Raw genomic sequence first — 14,205 nt, 5'->3', positions numbered from 1 at the left:
CAGTCTGAAGCCGCTTCTAAGATACTAATCGTCATCATCTAATATTGCTAATCATGCTACGTTTCTTCCAAGTAGGTTACGTATGCAGATGACATAACTCTGTACAGTACTGCCTGTACTTTAAATGACCTAGAAAATAACTTAAATCAGGACCTCGAGAGAGTGTCACGCTGGGTAAAAGATAGTGAACTTGTTGTGAATATAGACAAAACAAAAAGCATTATTTTTGGATCCAGGCATATGGTTGTTGATGACCCTCAGCTTCATCTTTCAATGTCAGATATACATATTGAGCAGGTTAAAAAAGCAAAACTGCTTGGTGTGCTATTAAACGGTCAACTGTCATGGTTCAATCATATTGATGGTATTTTAATTGAAAATGGGAAGAGGTTTAGCCATGGTCAGGAAGTGCTCCACCTACTTGACATCCTCAACAATGGGTCAAGTCATACAGTCTTTGGTTTTCTGTCGTCTTCATTACTGTCCTATAATATGGTCCGCTACGTCTAAGTCTGACCTGAACAAACTGCAACTTGTTCAGAACAGAGCAGCTAGACTGGTACTTACACACCCCGTTTCCATATGAGTTGGGAAATTGTGTTAGATGTAAATATAAATGGAATACAATGATTTGCAAATCATTTTCAACCCATATTCAGTTGAATATGCTACAAAGACAACATATTTGATGTTCAAACTGATAAAACCTTTTATTTTTTGCAAATAATCATTAAATTTAGAATTTGATGCCAGCAACACGTGACAAAGAAGTTGGGAAAGGTGGCAATAGATACTGATATAGTTGAGAAATGCTCATCAAACACTTATTTGGAACATCCCACAGGTGAACAGGCAAATTGGGAACAGGTGGGTGCCATGATTGGGTATAAAAGTAGATTCACAAACAAGGATGGGGCGAAGGTCACCGCTTTGTCAACAAATGTGTGAGCAAACTGTTGAACAGTTTAAGAAAAACCTTTCTCAACCAGCTATTGCAAGGAATTTAGAGATTTCACCATTTACGGTCCGTAATATCATCAAAGTGTTCAGAGAATCTGGAGAAATCACTGCACGTAAGCAGCTAAGCCCGTGATATAGGATATCACCACATGGGCTCAGGAACACTTCAGAAACCCACTGTCAGTAACTACAGTTGGTCGCTACATCTGTAAGTGCAAGTTAAAACTCTCCTATGCAAGGCGAAAACCATTTATCAACAACACCCAGAAAAGCCGTCGGCTTTGCTGGGCCTGAGCTAATCTAAGATGGACTGATACAAAGTGGAAAAGTGTTCTGTGGTCTAACGAGTCCACATTTCAAATTGTTTTTGGAAACTGTGGACGTCGTGTCCTCTGGACCAAAGAGGAAAAGAACTATCCGGCTTGTTATAGGCGCAAAGTTGAAAGCCAGCATCTGTGATGGTATGGGGGTGTATTAGTGCCCAAGACATGGGTAACTTACACATCTGTGAAGGCGCCATTAATGCTGAAAGGTACATACAGGTTTTGGAGCAACATATGTTGCCATCCAAGCAACGTTACCATGTTTATTTCAGCAAGACAATGCCAAACCACGTGTTACATCAACGTGGCTTCATAGTAAAAGAGTGCGGGTACTAGACTGGCCTGTCTGTAATCCAGACCTGTCTCCCATTGAAAATGTGTGGCGCGTTATGAAGCCTAAACTACCACAATGGAGACCCCCGGACTGTTGAACAACTTAAGCTGTACATCAAGCAAGAATGGGAAAGAATTCCACCTGAGAAGCTTAAAAAATGTGTCTCCTCAGTTCCCAAACGTTTACTGAGTGTTGTTAAAAGGAAAGGCCATGTAACACAGTGGTGAACATGCCCTTTCCCAACTACTTTGGCACGTGTTGCAGCCATGAAATTCTAAGTTAATTATTATTTGCAAAAAAAAAAATAAAGTTTATGAGTTTGAACATCAAATATCTTGTCTTTGTAGTGCATTCAATTGAATATGGGTTGAAAAGGATTTGCAAATCATTGTATTCCGTTTATATTTACATCTAACACAATTTCCCAACACATATGGAAACGGGGTTTGTAAATGTTCTTTGCGCACTAATATTTCATGTATGTATTTACGCCTGTCCTGGTTATCTGTTGAACAAAATATGCATTGGAGTCTCCTTATGTTCTTTAGAACTATCATGTTAGATCAATCACCAGATTACTTTTACAAACAGTTTTTAAAATCAACTAACGCACATATTCATGACAGTAGGAATGCCAGCAATGGCTATTTGGCACTTCCTGCTCCCAGGACCAATCTCCTCAAACATACAGTCATGTATAGATGTATATCATTCTGGAATCGGTTGCCATCTCACATTAATCTCTCACAAAGTAAATTGTCATTCAAGACACCTTTGAAGATACATCTATAGCAGCTGCCCACATGACATGAATTTTTAATACTGGGTTTAACAATCTTATGTTGTACTTTTCTTTTGTATAATGTTTGGTAATGTATGTATTAGAGATTAGAGAATTATTTCATCCGCAACCGCGTCAGAAAGTCGTCAACCATCCGCCATCCACCCGATGTAACGTTTGATCAGAACTGCACCCGCCCGCCATCCGCCCGTTGTTATATATCTAATATTAATTTAAAAAAAAAAAAGGGTGAAAACTACGCGAATTGCACCTTGTGCAGACAAGATTTTTCGATCGGACACGGAGGAATTAGCGATGTAAAAGACCACGTTGGGACAAAAAAACACAAGTCTAATGCCGTTGCTAGCGATACAAGTGGAAAACTTTCAACGTTTTTCGTCGCCCAAACAGATTCTTTGGATGTGATAAATGCCGAAGTTTTATTTACGGAGGCAATAATTGAGCATGGACTTCCAATCGCACTGGCTGATCACATGGGACAGTTACATGTTTGTAATGCAACCTTTAAAAATCATTACGCGGTGATCGCGATCCCAAAAATAAACTTTTCTTGCATGATAATGTCCAGAAAAATTCGCTTTATATTACTATAGAGTCCTTTTAACGAATGAGTTTGATGGTTTATCACAAACCTTAAATGAAATAAGTCCTTTGTTCTCCTGCACCTGCATGCGCAATCCTGTCGGCTGTATTTCACAGCACGACATACTGTTAAAAGTGTTTATACTATTTATACTTTCAATTAACAAATTGAAGTCTTGTGAAAGGTTGACAGGATAACTGGCATTAACTGTCAAAATAATTTCAAACTATTGAAGTTAGCTTACAGAATAAACATGTCAATCAACCCATATGATTTTTGCTGTAATATTTTTGTTTTGAAAAGTCACTGTGACTGATAGAAAAGTGATGGTTTTAGCAACATTTTAACCTGTCTGAATGCTAATAATCATTTTGCGTCGGGGGGCGAAGCCCTGAACCCTCCACCAGGACTTTGTCCTGGACCTACCGGGGCCTGCGGCCCTTGGACCCTGGCTACTAGGTTTTTCTGATTTAAAAGTTGGCAGGTATGGTGAGGTTATAAAGCTTTTGCCTTTTAAAGAAAGGAGACTGATCCAATGCACAGACATTCGCGTGCCACGCTGTCACGACAGGGGTGGCAAGCAGGTAAGCTGCGCGGGCGGAGCGCGCGGAGTGACCCATGTTACGAGCCCCCGGCCACGGGGGTGGCGGGCAGGTAAGCTGCTTACCTGCTGCGCGAGACGCCGGCCGCGGCGAAAGCGGACGAGGCGGGGTGTCGGTGCGGTGGGCGCGGTAGTGACCCTGGACGTGCGTCGGGCCCTTCTCGCGGATCGCCTCAACTACGGCTCCCGGTGGGGCCCTCTCGGGGGAAGGGGCCTCGGTCCCGGACCCCGGCGAGGCGTCCCTTCTCCGCTCCGTAAAAGTGTCCATCTCTTTTCTTTTTTTTTCTTCTGTTGTGGCATATGCTGCAGGTGCCTGCTCGTTTTTCGTATGTGGGTAACAACATTTAACTATGTATATATATTTCCGAATTGGTTTAACTGCCACCCGCAAAAAAAAATAAAAAAAAAATAAAAAAAAATCTAATTAATCCGCCCGACCCGACCCGCGAGCGGATAAAATCTTGTTTTTTTTTATTTCATCCGCCCGATCCGCGGATAATCCGCGGATAATCCGCGGACTCCGCGGTTGTGTCCGCAAACCGCGCATCTCTAGTATGTATTCTTTGTGTTTTTATTTTGTATGCTCCTATATGGACCCCAGGAAAAAAAGCTTCAATGTGAAGTAGTGGTAGTCGATCCAGATGTTGTTATTATTAATACCTAGTATAGTATCAGCATATAAATGATACTAAAGTGATTAAAATCAATATGTATCTGTTTATGTTCTAATCATCACAAAATCACATACATATTTGTGGTCTTTTTTAAAATAAATAAATGATAAATGGGTTGTACTTGTATAGCGCTTTTCTACCTTCAAGGTACTCAAAGCGCTTTGACACTACTTCCACATTTACCCATTCACACACACATTCACACACTGATGGAGGGAGCTGCCATGCAAGGCGCTAACCAGCACCCATCAGGAGCAAGGGTGAAGTGTCTTGCTCAGGACACAACGGACATGACGAGGTTGGTACTAGGTGGGGATTGAACCAGGGACCCTTGGGTTGCGCACGGCCACTCTCCCACTGCGCCACACCGTCCCTTTTTAACATTGTATACAAAGTGAGTGAGAAAGTCTCTGGATACAGGAAGGTTTTAAGTGCCTAAGCAATAAATACAAAACATTTAATACATCATCTGGTTTACAATAGGACCAGCAAATTCTACATTTGATAAGTTAAGCTTTATACACAAGTGTTACTGTGTTTACTTAAGTTACTTGCAATAAAACATTTTCAGTTCTGTAATAGCAAAAAATATTGCTATGTTACATAAAATCAAAAACTCCGTAAATCAAAAGGCTCTTAATATGTTATATAATTCTTTCGTACTCCCTTATCTTAATTATTGTGTTGAAATCTGGGGTAACAATTACAAAACAAACATCAACTCTATATTCTTACTTCAAAAGAAAGCGATTAGAATTGTAAATTATGCAGTTTATCATGACCATACCAATGCTCTGTTTATTAAATTAAAAACATTAAAACTGCATGATCTTGTTGACCTCAACACTGCTATTGTGACGTACAAAGCTCATAACCACATGCTGCCTCGGTGTCTACAGGAGAGGTTCAAACCCAGAGAGAATCTCTCTGACCTCAGAGGTTCAGCTGTCTTCCAGAAAGCTAAGATAAGAACAAGCTTAAAAAGTAGATGTGTTTCTGTCAGGGGGGTTCAACTGTGGAACAGCTTGGATGATCCCTTAAAATGTTCCAGTTCCATTCACACATTTAAAAAACACTTTAAGATCAATGTCTTGAAAAAATGTATCACTCTTGAATCAACACAGTAGTTAATACTATGATCAATGTTAATTAAAATACTAAATGTGGGATATAAATAATAATGGAAGTATAATTGTTTGTATATAGTATATAAATTGGTACAAAGGTTTAACACGCGTACAAGGATATTTCACATGCCTTTACTGTGTATATAATTGAACAGTGTTCATATTGTGTATAATGTGTATTTATAATATGTTGTACAAAAGACATTTCATAATTTTCGGAAGTTCATCTTGTACTTGACATTGTTTATAGGGTTAGGCGCTATAAGTGTTCAACTTCAGCCTAAACCCTTTCGGTCTGCAACATTTTCATTTTCAATCTATGAATGTACAACTGTTTGTTTATTTTGTTGACCATTGACAGAAGAATAATCAACTATAATCTATTGTTAAAGTATCGGATCAGAATCAAAGGCCAAAAATGCAGATTGGGACATCCCTATCATTTAGAGTAAAGATCCCTTGTGATTAAAACAGTAGGCTTTAAAGTTGGCATATTTACAGCAGAGCAAATATAGTTTTATGGATTGTTTCACCTGCCATTAACCTACTTACTATTAACTACTTGCAATTTATCATGTCTTTTCTCTTGCTCTATAAAAAATAATACATCATATCCCTTAATGTGTTTCTCTCACCCATGTCTTAATCCCTCTTGCCCCCCTTCACCTTCCATTGCATGACTCCGCACACATTAAAAGTAATTTCTCTTTGAAAAGACTGTGTTTTTGTTGGTGTGACATCATGTCTCAAGGGGCATGAAAGGCGGACAGTTAAACATTCCATCAATGTTGGGGGGCTGATGGCCCAGCTACGCTGCACAATACGCTGCACATCTGTGAGTGTATGCGTGTGTACTCGCATGTTTGTATATATGTCTATCTTTGTTTCTAAATTGTATTTTGGGAACTACAAGTGTCTCTTTGTCCTTGTTCGTCAAAGGCCTTCTCTTTCCAGGCCATCTGGACACGACTGGAATCTCCCATCTTTCTCTTTGACTCACTTCTCCCTCCGTTTCCCGTTTTCTCTCCTCGTTTTTCTTTCACTGTCACCTCTCTTTTTTTCCCACCTGCCCCCTTCTTTCTCTCTCTTCTTTTCTTCTCCCCAGTAAAATCGTAAACGGGCTGTACTTGTTTGGCGCTTTTCTACCTTTCTAAGGAACTCAAAGCGCTTTGACACTATTTCCACATTCACCCATTCACACACACACACACACATTCACACATCCACACACTGATGACGGGAGCTGCCATGCACGGCGCTAACCAGGCCCATCAGGAGCAAGGGTGAAGTGTCTTGCTCAAGGACACAATGGACGTGACTAGGATGGTAGAAGGTGGGGATTGAACCAGTAACTCTCAGATTGCTGGCACGGCCACTCTCCCAACTTCGCCATGCCAGTAGACCTTGTTTGTTCTATTTATGATTAAAAGTAACCCAGATGTCAGTAAGTAAATGAGAAAAAAATAATATTTTTTTCAGTTTAATAAGAAATGCCCAAACGTTTTTTTAAAAAGTACTTTACTCACACTACTATGCCAACCTTACCCTACATCAGCAAACCGCAACACAACTCGTGCGTGTGTATTCAGAAACAAATGGTACATTAACTTAAATGTGTATAATACAATCTACGCAAGCTTATCTATGATCTGCGAGACGCAGGAACCCTCTTTTGGCTTTGTTTTTTACACCTGACTTTTACGATACTTCTGCCATGTACGTGCACAGACAGACAACTTAACACATGTACTCGGATCTGAATACACACACTCGGATTGATATACAGGCACACAAATTAGTAGACACGCACGCGAATTGATTAGACACGCACAGATTGACACACAGGTTTGCAAATAATTTTGCTACAATAATACTTATACAGCTTTTGTAACTTGTAGCCTGTTTTGATAAGGTTTTATCATTTTCGTACTAATAATACATTGTGAGAATCTAATTAAATCTAGAATCGTGTTGAATCGACAATCATTTCTGAATCTAATCGTCACCCCAAGAATCAGAATCAAATCATGAATTGTTGTAAGATTCCCATCCCTAACAACTAATAAGATCAAACGAAACTCAGCAATATTATTTTTGTTCAACTTTTGTATCGGATCCTACAATATCTGATGAAGTGAGTCCTGTACAGCCCTCACTTCTCAGCAACCGTCTTTATTCCAGTATATGCCAGTAGTAGATTCATAGCCTTGGGATGTGGGAGGGCTAATGCTGTCATGTTCCACCATTGCTAAAACAGTAAAGGGTATACCGTATTTTCCAGACTTAGTTTTTTTTTTTTTTGTCCTGTCCAGATTCTCAGGCAAATCATATAGTTGATGTAGATGCCCATATCGGCTGTTCAGATTTACTTTACAAAAGAGAAGTGTAGGATACTTCTCTTGTTGCCTTATTTGAATTTGACTTTATTAAATGTATTTATATCATCATTTGGTGCAGCCGGGCCGGAGCAGGAGGGGATATATTTTTTTATTTATTTTATTTCCGGACTTTGAGGCGCAATTAAAATCCTTTTTCTTCTTCTCAAAACTCGACAGTGCGCCTTATTCCCTGGTGCGCCTAATGTAAGGAATACGTTTGGTTTAGCTTACCCACCTTGAAGCAATTTTATTTGGTACATGGTGTAGTGATAAATGTGACCAGTAAATGGCAGTCAAACATAAGAGATACATGTCGGCTGCGCCGTTTGATGTGCTTCAACATACGAGTATTATTATGGTGTGTGTATAAGGTAAGACAAATTATCTGGCGTTTTGTTTCGCAATATTATACAAAAGCAACTTTTCTTACCTTCTAGTACCTGCTGATCTGTATTTGGGATCTCCATAAGTCCTGAAAAATTGCGCGCGTCAGCCTTTGTAGTCCGTGTTGACCCCGACGTCGATAAGCTTCTTTTTTTTCCTCTATCTTCTTATGTGGCATTCATCCTCCGCTGTTGCCATTTGTAATATATTGTAAAGTTCTTACTTATATCTGTCAGTAGACTCGCCATGGAAGCGCTAAAACATACCGGTGTAGTGAGTTTACATTATTCACCCAAGGAATTTTAATTATTAGAGAGTTCCGGTTGGACGGTTTTTCACGGGACACATTTCCGGTGCTGTTGTTTCCAGATGAGGAGATGCTGCTCCGTTATTGATTTAAGTAAAGTCTGAATGTCATTTAAACAGTTAGCTCCATCTTTTGACACTTCTTCCACTCCCGTCCTTGCACGCTCCACCGCTGCAACAAAGATGACGGGGATAAGACGCTGCCGAAGGATGAGCCACGTAAATAAGACCGCCCACCAAACGGCGCATCCGGAAGCGACTGTCAGAAAGCGACTTGAAGATGATCTGTAAAACATAATCTATGCAACATTTTGACCAAAGAACCACCATTACATGTTATGTAGACCACAAGGAAGTGTTTTCCATTTAGAAAAAATAAATAATAATATGACTCCTTTAATGCGCCCTATAATCCGGTGTGCCTTTATATATGAAAAAAGATAAAAAAAAATAGACCATTCATCGGCAGTGCGCCTTATAACTGCGTTACCCGTGAATGTGTTCCATTCATAATGTTTGCCCAACAACACTTTATAGTAGGGCTGTGAATCTTTGGGTGTCCCACGATTCGATTCAATATCGATTCTTGGGGTCACGATTCGATTCAAAATCAATTTTTTTTTTTTCAATTCAACAAGATTTTCGATTCAAAAACGATTTTTTTCCCGATTCAAAACGATTCTCTATTCATTCAATACATAGGATTTCAGCAGGATCTACCCCAGTCTGCTGACATGCAAGCAGAGTAGTAGATTTTTGTAAAAAGCTTTTATAATTGTAAAGGACAATGTTTTATCAACTGATTGCAATAATGTAAATTTGTTTTAACTATTAAATGAACCAAAAATTTTACTTATTTTATCTTTGTGAAAATATTGGACACAGTGTGTTGTCAAGCTTATGAGATGCGATGCAAGTGTAAGCCACTGTGACACTATTGTTCTTTTTTTAAATTTTTTTATAAATGTCTAATGATAATGTCAATGAGAGATTTTTAATCGCTGCTGTGTTGAAATTTGAACTAATATTGATACTGTTGTTGATAATGTTCATTTTTGTTTCACTACTTTTGGATTATTCTGTGTCGTGTTTGTGTCTCCTCTCAATTGCTCTGTTTATTCTGAGTGTTGCTGGGTCGGGTTTGGTTTTGGAATTGTATTGCATTGTTATGGTATTGCTGTGTATTGTTATTTTGGATTGTTTAATTAAAAATAAATAAAATAAAATAAATAATTAAAAAATGTAAAAAAATAAATAAATAAAAATCGATTTTTTTAAAATGAGAATCAATTCTGAATCGCACAACGTGAGAATCGTGATTCAAATTCGAATCGATTTTTTCCCACACCCCTAATATTTAGCCTTAAACGAAAATGTATACTTTACTATTAGTTTAATTGCAGATGTCAGAACGTAGGCAATATTTTCCGACCGTAAGCGACGTCCTAATACTGTGATTGTACATCTCTGAATACAGTAATAAAAATGCAAACACATATTCGATTTGCAAACAAACTCTCTCATGTGGGAAGTTGTCCAGGTGTGGAGTCTAACCCTGACACGAAGGTTCAAAGGTCAAAAAGTTTGTTTTCCCAGCTTTACCCTTTGATATTTATTCAGCCAAGTGAAGGCAGGGAGAGCAAGCACAAGTGAGAGAAGGAGGAATCCTCCAGCTCGAGGCCTTTTGATGTGGGGAAAAACAAAATTTCTTTTTTAATCTGCCGGCTAATAGACTACACATGACGCATCCTTAACTTTAACACGGTGTCAAAGTTCTTTGTGTTTGTTGTGTGTGTACTTGTTACACATGCTCAAACGCTTGGGGAACACATGGTCTTTGTGATGGCCACATGTGTGAAATAGGAGGAGATAACATGCAACAGATTAACCTTTCAGAAGTAAAGGTGGGGGGGCAGGACTGACAAAGAAAATAGCTGTAATCGCTCCATGCTATGGCTCGATTGCTCTCCCTGACACATAATCATACCTCAACAGTGCCCAAGGTGGCCCAGCTGTCCACACGCATTTTGCACAGAGGTTAACATTGCGAAGTGCAAAAAAAAAAAAAAAAAAAAAGTGTCAGGTGATTTTGTTAAGTAACTATTTGAATTTTTGAATTACTGCCTGTGAGGACTTTCAGTTGCAGAAAGTGACTTCAACAACAGTAGCATAATTTCTTTGACACCTATAAAAAGTTACTTATTTAGATATGACATTCCCTTTTATGAAATAATAATTTTACCATTACAGCAATAATGAGCGCTGTATAAAGTGCTGCAGTTTTCATAATGTTGAATCAAAAAGCTTAAAGGGGAACATTATCACCAGACCTATGTAAGCGTCAATATATACCTTTATGTTGCAGAAAAAAGACCATATATTTTTTTTACCGATTTCCGAACTCCAAATGGGTGAATTTTGGCGAATTAAACGCCTTTCTATTATTCGCTCTCGGAGCGATGACGTCACAACGTGACGTCACATCGGGAAGCAATCCGCCATTTTCTCAAACACCGAGTCAAATCAGCTCTGTTATTTTCCGTTTTTTCGACTGTTTTCCGTACCTTTGAGACATCATGCCTCGTCGGTGTGTTGTCGGAGGGTGTAACAACACGAACAGGGACGGATTCAAGTTGCACCAGTGGCCCAAAGATGCGAAAGTGGCAAGAAATTGGACGTTTGTTCCGCACACTTTACCGACGAAAGCTATGCTACGACAGAGATGGCAAGAATGTGTGGATATCCTGCGACACTCAAAGCAGATGCATTTCCAACGATAAAGTCAAAGAAATCTGCCGCCAGACCCCCATTGAATCTGCCGGAGTGTGTGAGCAATTCAGGGACAAAGGACCTCGGTAGCACGGCAAGCAATGGCGGCAGTTTGTTCCCGCAGACGAGCGAGCTAAACCCCCTGGATGTCTTGGCTCACACCGTCCCTTATGCCACCGAAGATGATCAAGAGAAGAATATCGACCCTAGCTTCCCTGGCCTGCTGACATCAACTCCAAAACTGGACAGAGGGTATGTCTACAGAATATATTAATTGATGAAAATTGGGCTGTCTGCACTCTCAAAGTGCATGTTGTTGCCAAATGTATTTCATATGCTGTAAACCTAGTGCATTGTTGTTAGTTTCCTTTAATGCCAAACAAACACATACCAATCGTTGGTTAGAAGGCGATCGCCGAATTCGTCCTCGCTTTCTCCCGTGTCGCTGGCTGTCGTGTCGTTTTCGTCGGTTTCACTTGCATACGGTTCAAACCGATATGGCTCAATAGCTTCAGTTTCTTCTTCAATTTCGTTTTCGCTACCTGCCTCCACACTACAACCATCTGTTTCAATACATGCGTAATCTGTTGAATTGCTTAAGCCGCTGAAATCCGAGTCTGAATCCGAGTTAATGTCGCTATAGCTTGCTGTTCTATGCGCCATGTTTGTTTGTGTTGGCTTCACTATGTGACGTCACAGGAAAATGGACAGGTGTATATAACGATGATTAAAATCAGGCACTTTGAAGCTGTTTTTAGGGATATTGCGTGATGGGTAAAATTTTTTAAAAAACTTCGAAAAATAAAATAAGCCACTGGGAACTGATTTTTAATGGTTTTAACCCTTCTGAAATTGTGATAATGTTCCCCTTTAAATAGGTCCACTATCCTCAAAGTTGTTGGTTTCTTCCTTGTGAGTGTGAATGTTGTCCATCTGTGTTGGCCCTGCGATGAGGTGTCGACTTGAAGTTACAGATACCGCACAAAGAGGTGATGATAAATTGCGAACACATGTTGCCTACGCCATAAGATGTGTGCGTGGCTTGGCGCCAAACATTGGTACAATGATTCACCACAAAACACGAAATGGTAAAAACTCGGCTCCACAAACTCAGATCTTCATCTTATTTGGTAGAAAGGATGATGATGATGACACCCTGAGTCGGTCAGTCAGTACCTGTTCCTACCTATTTGTAGTAGGTGGAGCCTAGCGGTGAAAACTTCGCCAATTTCTGCACTTATGGTGATCACAGACAGATACACTGCAAAAAGTCAGTGTTCAAAAACAAGAAAAAACAATACAAAAATGAGGGGTATTTTATTTGAATGAAGCAAAATTATCTGCCAATAGAACAAGAAAATGTGGCTTGTCAAGACTTTTCAAAACAAGTAAAATTAGCTAACCTCAATGAACCCAAAAATACCTTAAAATAAGTATATTCTCACTAATAACAAGTGCACTTTTCTTGGTCGAAAAAATAAAGAGACCTTTTTCTCAATATGTTGAAAAATATTCTTAAATTAAGTAAATGCTAGTGCCATTATCTTGACATAATGATATGCGCCCGGAATTACATTTCTTGAAACCAGCAAACTTACACTAAAAACTAGTTTATTTTTCATAATGGAAAGGCAACAAGGCAACCGCTTGTTACTCTCGGGGTCTACTAGCCGCTCAGGCAAATCATATTGTCTAAAAATGCATTTTTCCATCGATAACATGACATCATCACGCCAAGTGCGTGCTCTTTCAGTCAATTAGTGCGCATATATACAGCCTGGCAACCCCGCCAAAAAATTTTTTATTGTAATTTCGAAGAATTTACCTGAATGTGCATGAACTATTTCTGTTCAAAATAGTTTGAAATGTCACATGTTAAATGTTTAAATATTAACTGTCCGTTTACTGTACTGTGCCAACTGTACTACTTTATGAGTGCGTATTTGCTATTGTTTCATTGAAAATAAAACCGCAAAGTCCATTTGGCTGTCATCTGTTTTAATTATGAGACAAAATTGTGTCAAAGTCATGATTTTTTATTTCATGCTTGAAATAAGAAATTATTACTTTGAAAAAGTAGTTTTATACTGGTGAGTGTTGATGACACAGCTTTGCAACACTTGATATTCTAGTTCCAAGCATGTTTTACTCAATATAGGTCATAAAATCTCAGCTACAAGCTGTAATATCTTACTGAGATAATTTAGCACCAAAACCTTTAAAACAAGTAAAACAGTCTAACATAAAATCTGCTTAGTGAGAAGAATTATCTTATCAGACAGAAAATAAGCAAATATCACCCTTATTTGAGATATTTAATCTTACTTAGATTTCAGTTTTTGCAGTGTACTAAATTGATAGGTGATAATAAATTGCAAAAAATGTTTTGCAAATGACAGGATGAGGGTGTGCCATGGGGCTTGTTGCGTTTTGGACCAGTTGTTCCTCCCAGGGAATTCAAGTCGCAAGTCGCTCCCAAGCTCTTTACGACACTTAAAGCTGAGTAGAAAAACCACCAGACAGAATAAGTATTTTGTAATATATTTGCAAAGCTTTGCAAATATACTGAGACCAGTCCAGCATAGAACATTCAATCGCGCCGCTAAGATGGTCTGCCCCCCCCTGAAAAACCCTCTCCCCTCTTAAGTCTCTCTCTCTCCCACCCTCGCACTCATGTTCCTCCAGCCAAAACACATGCCCATTGTCCTCCGCACCTGGGAAGAATGCTAGATAAGAGAAAGGAGTATCTCTCTTTCTTACATTCTTCATTCAAGGTTAAGCACACAGTTTTTGCAGACAACCAAAAGACCACAATTGGAAGAAAAACACTAGCTGTTTTGTAATATGATTATGAAATAAAAGAAGTAACACTTAAATTCGGATATATGTAAATATCTGCCTCCGACAGGCTACACCAGGGGTCCCCAAACTTTGTGAACCGGGGTCCGCATTGGGTTAAAAAAA

General features: G+C 39.2%; 1 protein-coding gene across 3 annotated transcripts in view; it reads left to right on the top strand.

Moving 5' to 3' along the window:
• The window catches only part of slc25a26 (solute carrier family 25 member 26), a 116,599-nt gene that overhangs the window by 67,364 nt on the left and 35,030 nt on the right, over window positions 1–14,205 (top strand). The gene's annotated exons all lie outside the window — the stretch shown is intronic.

This window comes from Nerophis lumbriciformis, linkage group LG28 (assembly GCF_033978685.3).
Source record: "Nerophis lumbriciformis linkage group LG28, RoL_Nlum_v2.1, whole genome shotgun sequence".
NCBI classification, from domain to species: Eukaryota; Metazoa; Chordata; class Actinopteri; order Syngnathiformes; family Syngnathidae; genus Nerophis; species Nerophis lumbriciformis.
This window is presented reverse-complemented; position numbering and strand designations above follow the sequence as displayed.